We start from the raw sequence: 14,149 nt of genomic DNA, 5'->3' as shown, positions 1-14,149 counted from the left end.
ACCTGGACGTCCTGTCCCCAGATGAGAGGCGGCGCGGTTCCAGAACCGGAAGGCCCAACTCAGAGGGTTGTGAAGGAGCCAGAACTCAGCTTTATCCACTTCTTCAGGTAATTTTATGCACTTCTGGTAATAAAGAATTCTACATTAACCAAGATGGATGCCTAGCAACTGTATTTTGGGAAACCATTTTAAATAAATATTTTTTAGTGTACAGATATTTATGTAAAACCTCATTAGTTAACACTGTGCTTTGCATTGGATTATCCCTATAAATATTAAATACTCAGTTATTAGGCCATTTTTATCTTAATAATATCACACCTATCTACTTAATACAATGGAATTATATTCAATTGAAATATGTACATGGAACTTTTAATGCCATCAGAACATTCTAATTATAAAGTGTTCATTAGGAAAATTATAATTTGTAATTACAAGATGCCAAAAATATGGCACATATTTTTAGACGTGAATATATGATCAAATATATTAAATATTCTCCATTTAATATTAAATTATCATAAAGTTAATACATTCTTATTTATCTAATTATATTGCAATGCAATGAGGACATTTTATTTTCCAAATGACTCCAAAGTGTGCATTGGAACTTTCATAAGAAATGTTAATATTTAAATTGACTTTTTTCTTCCCCTTCTTCCGCCTCCCCCACTCTGGTTCAAGCCTTGTTTCTTAGTCTAGTTGTGTAGGACACAGCTCCCTGGCCCAGGTCACCAGCTCACAGCAGCTCAAGACGACCGCCCGCTGCTCAGGGCAGCCCTGCTCCAGGGAGAGCTGTTGTTCACAATCTTAGCTGTAGAGGGCGCAGCTCACTGGCCCATGTGGGAATGGAACCTGCGACCTTGCAGTTAGGAGCTCTGCACTCAAACCACCTGAGCCACTGGGCTGGCCCTAAATTGACTTCTTTATAAATAAAATCAATAAATTTTTAACAAACACACACAAAAAAATGTAAAATATATTAAGGTAATTTAGAGTGAGAGAAAGCTCAAAAATATTGTTTCAATCATTTATTACAATTAAAATGTCAGTGCCTTCATTTTACAAATTCATTTTAAATATTAAATATCTAAAGTGTATAATTTATCATCTTACATGCGTGTTGTAACTTCAACATTTCAGTGCTGAGTTACTTAAAGGTGTGTATGTATATTATATGTATATGTGTATATATGTATATATACATATACATATATATATAATACACACACAATTTTAGAGATAAACATTAAATCATTTTTTTAATTATTGCATGACAATTCCTTCTTGGAAACAAATAAAGCACAATTTCCATTTCTTTCTGTTCTAAATAGGTGAAAATGATAGGAAAATCAATAAAGAGAATTGTAAGGTCAGGATGAAAAACATTCCCAGTTCAGATCTTAATTTCAGGAACAATTTGCTGTGACATCTGTGTAGTCTCTTCATGGAAGTTTAGCAGATCTGACAGCTAATTAATTATAAAGCAAGATTAGAGACTGGACAGAAGTGCTGGCAGAGGAGAATTCATCTTTTGTGTCATCATGTTTCAGTATATTCGTTTTCTTAGGCCTGAAACACATACCCCTAGTAAATCACTGTTTATCTTTAAGCTCAAAAAGGAAATTGAACATGACATGAACAATTACCAAGATATTTCAGAGAAATGCAATCTCAAAAAAGAAAGATAAAAACAAATTAGAACTATGTGACATTGAGATTTCCCTGTGTTTTTGGTCTAAATTATATTCAGTGTCTCAAATGACTTTATTTTAAAATCATAAGACAGAAATATAAAAATCATCACTATAAACAAAATTCATATAAAAAATCATGAATTAAATATAGATACAAAAATCATAGATTATGATTTAAAAATGCAAAGCTCAAGGTAACATTATTATAAATTACATAAGAAAACTTTGCTGATAAGAAATGATCAAGAAGCTCAAGAATACTAACATTATAAATGCAAAAAAAAACTACGCCTGCACATATTATTTTCAAACTGTAGAATATCAAAGATAGAGAAAAAATCCTGAAAGAAGCCGTGTGTGTATGTGTGTGTGTGTGTAATCCTACATCAAAAATTTATACAGAGAAGCAACAGTCCCAAAACAGGCAACACAGTATTAGAAGAATAAAGTTGGAGTGACATTATCAACTTAAAGATCTATAAAGCTACAATAGTTAAGACACTGTGTGGTTTGTCAAAAGGATAGACACATAGAGCGATGAAACATAATAGCTCAGGAATAGACCCACACAAATATAGTCAACTCATCTTTGACAAAGGAAAAAAGGGAATACAATGAAGAAAACATAATCTTTTTAACAAATTGTTCTGGAACAACTGGACATTCATGTATAAAATAAAATTAATCTAGACATAGACCTTATATCCTTCAGAAAAATTAACTGAAAGTATATCATTGACTTACATGTAAAATGCAAAACTACAAAACTCTTAGATAACATAGAAAATCTAGATGACTTTGGGTTTGGCATGTTTTAGATACAACATCAAAAGGCACAGTGTATGAAAGAATGAATTTAAAATCTGGAATTTATCTTAAAAATTTCCGACCTGTGAAACTTACTATAAAGATAATGAAAAAACAAGCCACAGACTGGCAGAAGTATTTGCAAAAGACATATCTGATTAAAGACAGTTACCCAAACATACAAAGAATTCTTAAAACTCAACAGTAAGAAAACAAACAACTTGATTGAAATGTGTGCAAAATATCTTTACAGATACCTCCCAAAAGACGACTTACGGTTGACTAAATAAGTATATGAAAAAATGCTCACCATTATGTGTCATTAGGGAATTGTTAATTAAAACCATGAGATGCCGATACACATTTATTAGAATGGCCAAAATTTGGAACACTGACAACACCAAATGCTTATGAGAATGTGGAGAGACAAAAACAGTCATTAGGGAGAGAATGTAAAATGGTACAGCCCCTTTGAAAAACAGTTTGGCAGCTTCTAACAAAACTATACTCATCATACCATCCATCAGTTTCATTCCTTGGTCTTTTCCAAAAGAGTTTAAGACCACACACACTAGCCTGCACACGGATGTTAACAGCAGTCTTATTTATAATCTCTGAAGCTTGGAAGCAACCAAGATGTCCTTCAGTAGGTCAATGGATAAATAAACTGCAGTACATCCAGACAATGGAATATTATTCAGCACTAAAAAGAAATGAGTTATCAAGCCAAGAAAGTCCATGGAGGAATCTTTTTTTTTTTTTTTTTTAATTAAATTTATTGAGGTAACAATTGTTAGTAAAATTACATAGATTTCAGGTGTACAATTCTGTATTACATCATCTATAAATCCCATTGTGTGTTCATCACCCAGAGTCAGTTCTCCTTCCATCACCATATATTCGATCCCCCTTACCCTCATCTCCCACCCCCCACCCCCCACCCCCCTTACCCTCTGGCAACCACCAAACCATTGTCTGTGTCTATGAGTTTCTGTTTCTCATTTGTTTGTCTTGTTCTTTTGTTGCTTTTGGTTTATATACCACATATCAGTGAAATCACATGGTTCTCTGCTTTTCCTGTCTGACTTATTTCACTCAGCATTACACTCTCAAGATCCATCCATGTTGTCACAAATGTTCCTATATCATCTATTCTTACCGCTGAATTTAGAGATAAAGACACGTGTGCTCCAATGTTCATTGCAGCTTTGTTTACGGTGACCAAGACATGGAAACAACCAAAATGTCCTTCGATAGATCCATGGAGGAATCTTAAATGCTTATCACTAAGTGAAAGAAAATCCAACCTGAAAGTGTCCCATGCTATATGATTCCAATTATAATACATGACATTCTGGAAAGGGCTATAAAGACGATAATATCAGTGGTCTCCAGGGGTTAGGAAGAATAGAGGGATCAATAGGTAGAGCACAGATTTTAGGGCTGTGAAACTATTCTGTATATTATTATAACACTAAATACATGTCATAATAAATTTTTCCAAATGCATAGAATGCACAATACAAAAGGAAACCGTACTGTAACCTGTGGACTTTGGGTGGTGTATCACTCTGATGGGAAATGTTTATAGTGAGAGAGTCAGTACATGTGTGGGTCATGGTTGTATGAAAAATCTCTGTGCCATTTACTCAATATTGTTGTGAATCAAAAATTACTGTTGAAAAAAGTAAAATTTAAGTAAATAAATAAACGAATAAATGAATGAATGAATGTTGATTTTTATCTCCATTTAGCTCAGTGTAAAGTGAATGGTTAAAAAAACACCACATCTAACGAAATTGCTTCTACTTTGGAATGGCTATTTCCTAGGAAATAGCAGAATTTCATGTTTAGAATAACATGTTCCCTGAAATCAGAAAGGCTTGGGATATAATTCTGACCTTGTAACTTAAGGTGTATCTCCTTCTTTTACCACCTGCTTCCTCAAAATAATTAAAAATATATCTAACCAATCTTTCTTTGCAATGGGTTTGCTGCCAGAACACAGGTGTAGTGAAAACCACCACTAAATCTAACCCAAAATGGGAAAGGAAAAGACTCACATCAATATCGTTGTCATTGGACACGTAAATTCCAGCAATGTGGTCGGTCATCTGATCTAGTAATGTGATGAGATCAACAAAAGAACCATCAAAAAATCTGAGAAGGAGGCTGCTGAGATGGGAAAGGGCTCCTCCCAGTATGCCTGGGCCTTGAATAAACTGAAAGCTGAATGTGAGCGTGGCATCACCATTGATATCTCCCCGTGGAAATCCGAGACCATCAAGGATTATGTGACCGTCACTGGTGCCCCAAGACACAGAGACTTTATCAAAAACATGATACAGGCACATCCCAGGCTGACTGAGCTGTCCTGATTGTTGCTGCTGGGGTTGGTGAATGTGAAGCAGGTCTCTCCGAGAACTGGCAGACCCATGAGCATGCCCTTCTGGCTTTCACACTGGGTGTGACACAATTAACTGTGGGTGTTAACAAAATGGATTCTGCTGAGCCACCCTACAGCCAGAGACACAAGAATATCATTAAGGAAGTCAGCACCTACATTAATAAAATTGGCTACAACCCTGACACAGTAGCATTTGTGCCAGTTTCTGGTTGGGATGGTGACAACATGCTGCAGCAAAGTGCTAACATGTCTTGGTTCAAGGGATGGAAAGTCACCTGTAAAGGTGGCATGCCTGTGAAACCACGCTGCTTGAAGCTCTGGATTTCTTCTGCCACCAACTCGTCCAACTGACAAGAGTTTGTGTCTGTCTCTCTAGATGTCTACAGAATTGGTGGTATTGGTATTGTCCCTGTAGGCAGAGTGGAGACGTGTTCTCAAACCCGACATGGTGGTCACCTTTGCTCCAGTCAATGTTACAACTGAAGTAAAGCCTGTGGCAATGCACCATGAAGCTTTGAGTGAAGCCCTTCCTGGGGACAATGTGGGCTTCAATGTCAAGAATGTGTGTGTCAGAGATGTTTGCCGTGGCAATGTGTCTGGTGACAGCAAACATGACTCACCAATGGAGGCAGCTGGCTTCACTGCTCAGGTGGTTCTCCTAAACCATCCAGGACAAAACAGTTCAGGATAAGCACCTGTGCTCGATTGTCACACAGCTCACATTGCTTCCAAATTTGCTGAGCTGAAGGAGAAGATTAATCTTCGTGCAGGGAAAAAGCTGGAAGATGGCCCCAGGTTTTTGAAATCTGGTGATGCTGTCATCATTGACATGGTTCCGGCAAGCCGATGTGTGTTGAGAGCTTTTCTGCGACCCTCCTCTGGGCTGTTTTGCTGTTCGTGACATGAGACAGACAGTTGCTGTGGGTGTCATCAAAGCAGTGGACAAGAAAGCAGCTGGAGCTTGCAAAGTCACCAAGTCTGCCCAGAAAGCTGAGGAGACTAAATGAATATTATCCCCAATACCTGCCACCTTGGTCTTAACCAGTGGTGGAAGAAAGGTCTCAGAACTGTTTGTGTCAATTAGCCATTTAAGTTTAATAATAAAAGACTGGTAAATGATTACAATGTACCATAAAACCTTCAGAAGGAAAGGAGAATGTTTTGTGGACTATTTTTTTGTGTGTGGCAGTTGTGAAGTTATTAGTTTTAAAAATCAGTACTTTTTAATGGAAACAACTGGACCAAAAATCTGTCACAGAATTGTGAGACCCATTAAAACAAAGTTTAATGAGAAAAAAATATCTAATCAGATTACAAGAATATGAAATACTTTGTACAATGTAGCAAATTGTGCTACTGCCACAAAGCAACTTATCAAAAGCATTAGGAAGAAGGAAGGAATGAATAGGCAAGGCAGAGCACAGATTTTAAGGGCAGTGAAACATTGCATCAATTTTGAATCAGCAGATAATTTTTCTCATGTACTGGGAATCTTAGCCAGCAGATTGCAAACATGTGAGTATCTTCTGACTAACTCTAGTTATTATAATTAGGGTTATCGTATAATTGCAATTATTAATTCCATAGCATTGAGAAAGGATGTCTTTTTCATGGTTTTCAAATCTAAAATTTTTTAAAGTTGGATTTTTAGGAAGTAGGGGATTTTGTGGCCAAGGGGTGATTTTCTCTCAAAGTTTAAAAACAAAAATAGCCCTGATGACATGAAGTCTTAGTTTTCTTTATGGAATTATGTCTGCATATTTGTTGTTTTGAGATAATGTCTACAGATTCTCCCCTCTGTTCCTTTTGCTTAAGTTCAGTGTCAATATGTGTTGCTAATTTTAATGACACAAGCCACTTACGTCTGAACTATATATGTAATTTGGACCAGTCCCATGACCTCTCTGGGCTTGATTAATATTAAATATTAAGATAACAATGAAAGTCTAGATTCTGAGTTACATTGTGTACTATAAATTAATAATTTTATGTGTATTGTTGTTTTGTTTGTCAGCTTTGTTACCTAACTGAAAGTTTTAAAGAATAGTGTATCTCAGTGTAATCAATTGTGAACACTATTTCCTAGAATACAGTGATGGAAGGAAATGTAAAATTTATCTAAATCAAGGATTTGGGAGCAGCAAGTTTACTTGGAAGGTGACTCCAAGAAGCAGAAAGAAGAGAGTGGTGCAAGTAAGACAGAGAAAGTATAAAAGTAAAATAAAGAGTTTGTTAAGCTGGTCATCACTGTGGAAAAGATAGGCTATCCTTGCTGCAGACCATCTGGTTAACTGTGTAGAATGTACATTAGACTTGTTTTATGAGAGAACAAGTAGCTTGGAGAATTTATCTACCACCCGTATGCTCCATTGCTAATGGTTCCTTCTGGAGTTGTCAATTCTCCCACACTTTTGAAGTGCACCTGTGTTCCAGCAGAGGAGCTTTTTACAGCTTTGGAAAAAGCAGCGAGAGACCAGGGTCCAGGCTTGATGTGGAACTCTGGGGCAAATGCAGGGAACTGTTACCTCAGCGCTAACAATGTGGCAGGCATTATTCAAGTGCTTTAGAGTCAATTTTACCTTATCCACTCACTGAGAAACATACAAACATCATCCCCATTATACAGATGAATAAACTGAAGTACACATTGACTGACACATAGCCAGTATCACACCACTACTAAGTGACTCAATCAGAGTTTCATCATTAGCAGTCTGACTCTGGACCTTGCATTATCAGAAACAAAACAAACCTTTAGGACTGTTTAAAAATACATACTTAATATCACTGCTTATAAGCAGTTTTTCCCCAAACTAAACACCACTGAAAAATTATTGAACCTCAGGTAATCGGATATGTATAGCCCATGATGTCTTACATCGTCAACTTCAGTTCCTTATGAGAATCACAAAATTGTGTAGGTCAACACACAAGAGAACAATTTACTGTAGCAGTTTGCCAATAAGGAAAAATAAAATTTCAATTAAAACTCAATAGCAGAAAACCATTATCCCAAACTATTTTGCTTAGTTGTTTTCTTACTGCTAGTCTTTGTTTATTTTAGCCTGCTTAGTTAAAATGTCCCTAGTGTGTTCTTGTCATCACAATGCTCTCTTATTTATTTTGATATTCTACTGTAAGTTTTATTTCACTGGTGGTTACTGTCTGATCCCTATCAAACATAATTTTTTTTTTTTTTTATGTTTTGTAACCTTCTTTATTTTTCAAATTTTATTGAGGTATAATTGACATAAAACATACCAGTTTAAGATGCACAACGTATTGATTTAAGTATATTGTGAAATGATCAGCACGATAAATTTAGTTAAAATTTATCCCCTCACATACTTAAGTTTTTTCTATTAATATATAAAATTATGATTCACACAAAATTAAACATATTCTTAAACAAAATTTTATGTGCGTACATCATCATCAGAAAAAAATTTAGAATGCTTATACTGAAAACAATCTCCCACCAAGTCCTGACTTTTCATGAGTTAGTCGAGAGTATCAAAATCATTGTTGTTATAATAATATCACTTTTATTTTAATGATTCTTATACAAAAATTTCACATAAATTTCAAGGCACATCATAACCTATTTCAACTTTGGATAAACATGGCAGCAGATCCATTTCTTTTTTTTTCTATACTTTTCTGAATTCCTTGTTCTGATTAAATTGCCATTTGATCAGATACATTGCTGTAAGTTATTTTTCTCCTTCAGTTATCATTCATAGTTATCCTCTAGTGACTTTTACAAAATAGTAAAACAAACAAACAAAAAAGTTTTGTTTTGGTTGTTGTTGTGGGTTTTTGTTTGGTTTTGCTCTAAAAGAAGACAGCACAACTGTTATGTGGTTGGACAAAGGGTTCTTAATGGTAGTTTTTTCTCTGCAGAGCTGTACTTCTGCTGGCTTCCTGTTGCACATGGGAGACCCAACATCATACTATAATTGTCTTTGCCCCATAAGTAAACTATGCTTTCTCTCTGTAAGCTTGTATTATTTTTCTTTATCCTTGAAATTGAGGGATTTTTCACCAAAAAATATATCGTAAGCTTTATTGAGGTATCATTGATATATAAACAAATATACATATTTATTCTATACATTTTGATGAGTTTGTACATGTGCATACATCTATATACTATCACCAAAATCAAAGTAGTAATCATATCCATAACTGCCAAAATTTTCCCTATTTCTTTTGTGTGTATGTGTGTGTTTGTTTTTGTTTGTCTCATTGTGATAAGAACACAATACAAAATCTATCCTCTTTACATATTTTAACATACACAGCACCATATTATAACTACAGGTACTGTGTTGTACAGCAGAATAAATTTCTAGAATTTATTCATTTTACACATTTTATACCCATTGAACAACAATCTCCTATCTCCCCACTTCCTCTATCCTTCGGAACCACCGTTCTATTCCCTGCCTCTATGAGTTTGACTATTTTAGATACCTCAAAGAAGTGGAATCATGCAGTATTTGTCTTACTGTGACTGGCTTGTATCACTAAATAAAAAGTTCTTTAGGTTGATCAATGTCAAAAATGATACATGTCCTTTTTAGAGTCTGAATATTTCATTGTATGTATATACCACATTTTCTTTATCTGTTTATTTGTCAATGGGCAGTTGGGTTGTTTCTATATCTTGGTTATTATGAATAATACTGCAATGAACATGAGCATGCAGATATCTCTTCATGATTTCATTCTTCTGGATAAATACACAAACACAGGGTTGCTGGATCACATGCTAGTTCTATTTATTCAATTTTTTTGAAGAACCTCCACAATGTATTTCACAATGGGTAAACCAATGTAATATCCACCATCAATGAGTAAGTGTTCCAGTATCTCTATGTTCTTGTTAATATTTGTTATCTTTTTTTTTTTTATAATAGAAATACTATTAGAGATAGTATTTCCACTATCTCTTTGTGATTTTGGTATCTCTTTATGATTTTGGTTTTCATTTGCATTTCTCTGATGATTGGTGATGTTGAGCACTCTTTCATATACCTGGTAGTCATTTGTATGTCTTCTTTGGTGCAATGCCTATTTAAGTCATTTGCCCATTTTTTAATCGGTTTATTTGTGTGTTTTTTGATACTGAGTTGCAGGAGATTCTTATCTATTTTGGATATTAACTCCTTATCAGATAGATGATTTACAGATATTTTCTCCCATTCCATAAGATGCCTTTCCACTATGTTATTGTTTTTTGTAGAAAATCACACCAGTTAATATCCAAAATATATAAAGAACTCATATAACTCATTAATAAAAAACTGAGCAATCCAATTAAAAAATGGGCAGAATCAAATAGATTTTTTCTTAGAAAATATTTACAAATAGTCAATAACTACATAAAAGTATGCCCAAGTCACTAACCATTAAGGAGATGAAAATAAAAAACACAATGAAATATTACCACACAACTTTTAGAATGGCTATTATCAAAGACAAGAGATGACAAATGTTGGCGAGGATGTGGAAAAAAGGGAACCCTTGTGCACTGTTGGTGGGAATATAAATTCCCACCAGTGTGGAGGTTCCTCAAAAAATTAAAAATGCCTGCACTTCCATGTTTATAACAGCCTTATTTACAGTAGCCAAGATAAGGAAACAATCTAAGTGTCTGTCAATGGATGACTGGCTACAGAAGATGTGACACACACACACACACACACACACACACACACGCACACACACACACACACAAGAATATTATTCAGCCATGAGAAAGATTGAAATCCTGCCATTTGTGACAACATGGATGGATATTGAGGGCATTATGTTAAGTGAAATAAGTCAGACAGAGAATGACAAATACTGTATTGTATCACTTATATGTGAAATCTAAAACACTCAATTTTGTAGAAATAGAGAATAGAATTATAGTCACCAGGGGTTTGGGCATGGGGGAAATGGGGATATATTGTCAAAGAGTACAAACTTCCAGTTAGAATATGAGTAAATTCTGGGGTACTAATGTACAGAGTGGTTATTATAGTTAATTATGCTGTATTATATACTTGAAAGTTGCTAAGATTGATTAAATGTTCTCACCACAAAAAAGAAACGGTAATTATGTGACGTGGTGGAGGTTTATGGCAGTAAGATTTTGCAGTATATAAGTGTATAAACCAACATGTGTTTCTTAAACTTACACAATGTTATATGTCATTATATCTCAAAAACTGGAAAAATATTTCTGGAAAGATAACGAAGAATAGTCAACAAGTTTGCTTCTGGAAATTATGAAAATGTAGGGTGAAAAGTTTTTATTTCTTATGTATATGCATAAATTAACTGTTAAAATAATAGTAACAACAAAACATATCCAATATAAAACTTTAAAATAATTCTTATAAAGTGAAATATCATTTTAATCAAATTAAAATATTTATTTTGAAAAAACAAGTTTCTCTTCATCTTTGTGATATTATTTGTTTTCATTTACTAACTTTGGTTTCTTTTCCGAGATATTTTTTTCTAGCATTTTGAAATGGTCCATTTTTTCATATTGTAGGTGACAAAGACTCTTTACCTTTGAATCGTCTGAGCTTGGTCTAGAGTCTAGACCTTACTTTAGATCCCTTCCTTGCTAGTCTTGCATTGCCTGTTGTAGCAAGAATCCTGTTAAGTCCGTTTAGTGAGAATCTTCCCATCCTTGATAACTGATCATTCTGGCCTGTCTTCAGCAAGAATCCATTTAAGCATATTTGACAAGACTCTCCCTACCCTTGATGTCACTTGGTAATTTTCCATCCCCTAATCTCCCCACCCCCATTCTGTTTTGGCTATAAATCCCCACTTGTCCTTGCTGTAGTCAGAGTTGAATCTGATTTCTCTCCTTTAAGGTGAGTCTTGACACCTGTGTCAATAGCCCTCAATAGTTCTTTACCATTTTAACAAGTGCAAGGATTTTATTTCTTTAACACTGGCCACCTTAATTTGTCTTCCAAGTCTCTTACACTGTCACTCACATTTACCATCAATTTTCTTATAAACTTAGTGTATGAAACATTCCACTTGGCCTTGTACAACTTCAGTGTTGATCACTCTGTCAGCTTCAAATATACAGATTACGTTTTTATGATAGTATATTTATCATTCAGAAAGTTTTTCTATTTTGGGTAACAGGAAAATAGAAACCAGTTGAGAGTCCTTCATTTCTGTATTTGTAAATCAGGAGCCAAACACTTGGCAAACAATTACAATCTACTCAATTGATGAAATATCTGGAGTGAGGCAGTGAGGTGTGTGAACGGAGAGGAGCTTCCACTCCCTGATCGCTCCAGCTACAAGGAGCAATTTCCTACATTTTGTAAAGACCAGGTAACATTCACCCTGCGATTGCAAACATGTTGACATTTTAAAACTTGAAAAATGTGGGTGTTCTACAAAGGCTCACTGCCAATTAGCAATGGGTGCATCGTTGCTCATTTTAAATGAGAAAATATATGTAAATCTGTTAGAACTATGCCTGGCACTCAACAAATGTTAGCTATTATTTCTGTTATTAAGTGAGTCTACACACTCCTGTCAATCAGGCTTCATCTGGGAGTTCAACAATCATCAGTCTTCAACACAGCTGATTAGAAGTTCATTACATCTAGACTTCAGAATTTACATTTTAAAGACGTCCTCCAGGCAGAACCAGTGTCTTCTTTATTGGTGTATTATTCTAGACAAGGAGGTGTGAAGGCAAGGGCAGGTAAAAATCTAGCCACCTTCTTCCTACAATTTTCCTTCTTTCTTTTTCTTTTAAGACTTTTTAAATTGAATATTGCATGCAGACAGAAAGATGTACATATCACAAACTTATATGTTGATGAATTTTTAGAAAGTCAAGACTCCTGAACAATCACTACCGAAAATAAGAAATATAACATTACTATCACCGCAGAAGTCTCCCTCAACATTCCTAGGCATTACAGCTCACCAACGATTACCATTATTCTCACCTCTATCCCCAAATATTTGTATGGTTTTTATTTTGTTTTTAACTTTATATAAATGAAACCAGTATTTTTTGGTCTGGATTTGTTGTTGTTGTTATTAACATATTAGTGATACTATTCTTCATCCACATACATCATTTATTTACATTTCTATACAATGTTAGTTTTATTAAGAATACGTCCCAATCTATTTGTCCATTTTCCTGTCAAATTTCTTTCAATATCAGCTACTACAGATTATATTGCTATGAATACACTGCCCTTCTCTTTGGTGTAAGTATATACTCACTTCTGTTGGTTACATCTCTATAAGGGGTTTGTTTGGTAATAGAGAAGGCATATATTCAACCCTAATAAATGTCATCAGTCTTGCAAAGTACAAGTTTCATGTTCCTTGCCCCACAGGAATACACGAGGACTACCATTGTTCCATATCCTTGCCAAACCTCATTAAGTTCAATTCTTTTTTGTTAGGTATATTCCAGCACATGTGTAGTTACCTCCCTTTGCTGTTGAGGGAGTTCAGAACATGCTATCCCAAAATATGCTGGCATATTGACTATTTTGAGTTAAAGGCACTTGAAAAGCAGCAGATGCCTGAAGAACACTCTGACCTTCCTTCTTTGTCTTCAAAGCAAGAGATGAAATTCCCATGTGGAAGATGTCCTCTCTATACCAGAAGAAAGGTGACATTCTTATCACCAGCTGGAAATGGAGAGAATTCTGTACAAACAGTCCTTGTTAATATAATTCATATTTTCCTTTATACTTCTCACAGAGTTTAGTGACTTTTTTCACTATTGCCCTTCTTTATTAAATCTGCTATAATAGCATTTGGATTTTGCCACTACTTTGGGTCTTCATTCCTTATGGGGTTCCTGTGTCACATAAAACTTGCATTAAGTAAATTTTATGCATTAGCTCCCGCTGATCTGTTTTATGTCAATTTAATAATCAGGCCCAGGCAAAAAAAAAAAAAAAAAAAAAAAAAAATTCTAAGAGGGTAGAGGTGAAAATTTGCCTCCCTATCTTGTTTTAATACTTTCATTTTTTACTAGTCAATTGCAAATGCTTTTTTGGCCATTTTGAGTTGACTTCTTTTCTGATTTATTTTAAGAGTTCCTTATATTGTTAATATGTAAGAAATGATGCTCCAATAAGATCCTAAAATTAAGTCGAACTTATCATTGTCTGTCAAGGGCTTCTGTGCTATTCATGTGCAGGTTCGGGGACTTGTCCAAGCAAAA

General features: G+C 34.8%; 1 pseudogene; it reads left to right on the top strand.

The window, feature by feature from the left end:
• Window positions 1–4,549: 4,549 nt before the first annotated feature.
• On the top strand, window positions 4,550–5,921 carry LOC109458481 (elongation factor 1-alpha 1 pseudogene; annotated as a pseudogene).
• Window positions 5,922–14,149: the final 8,228 nt, after the last annotated feature.

The sequence above is a fragment of the Rhinolophus sinicus genome, chromosome 3 (genome assembly GCF_057876585.1).
Source record: "Rhinolophus sinicus isolate RSI-liver-muscle chromosome 3, RSI-T2T, whole genome shotgun sequence".
NCBI lineage: Eukaryota > Metazoa > Chordata > Mammalia > Chiroptera > Rhinolophidae > Rhinolophus > Rhinolophus sinicus.
This window is presented reverse-complemented; position numbering and strand designations above follow the sequence as displayed.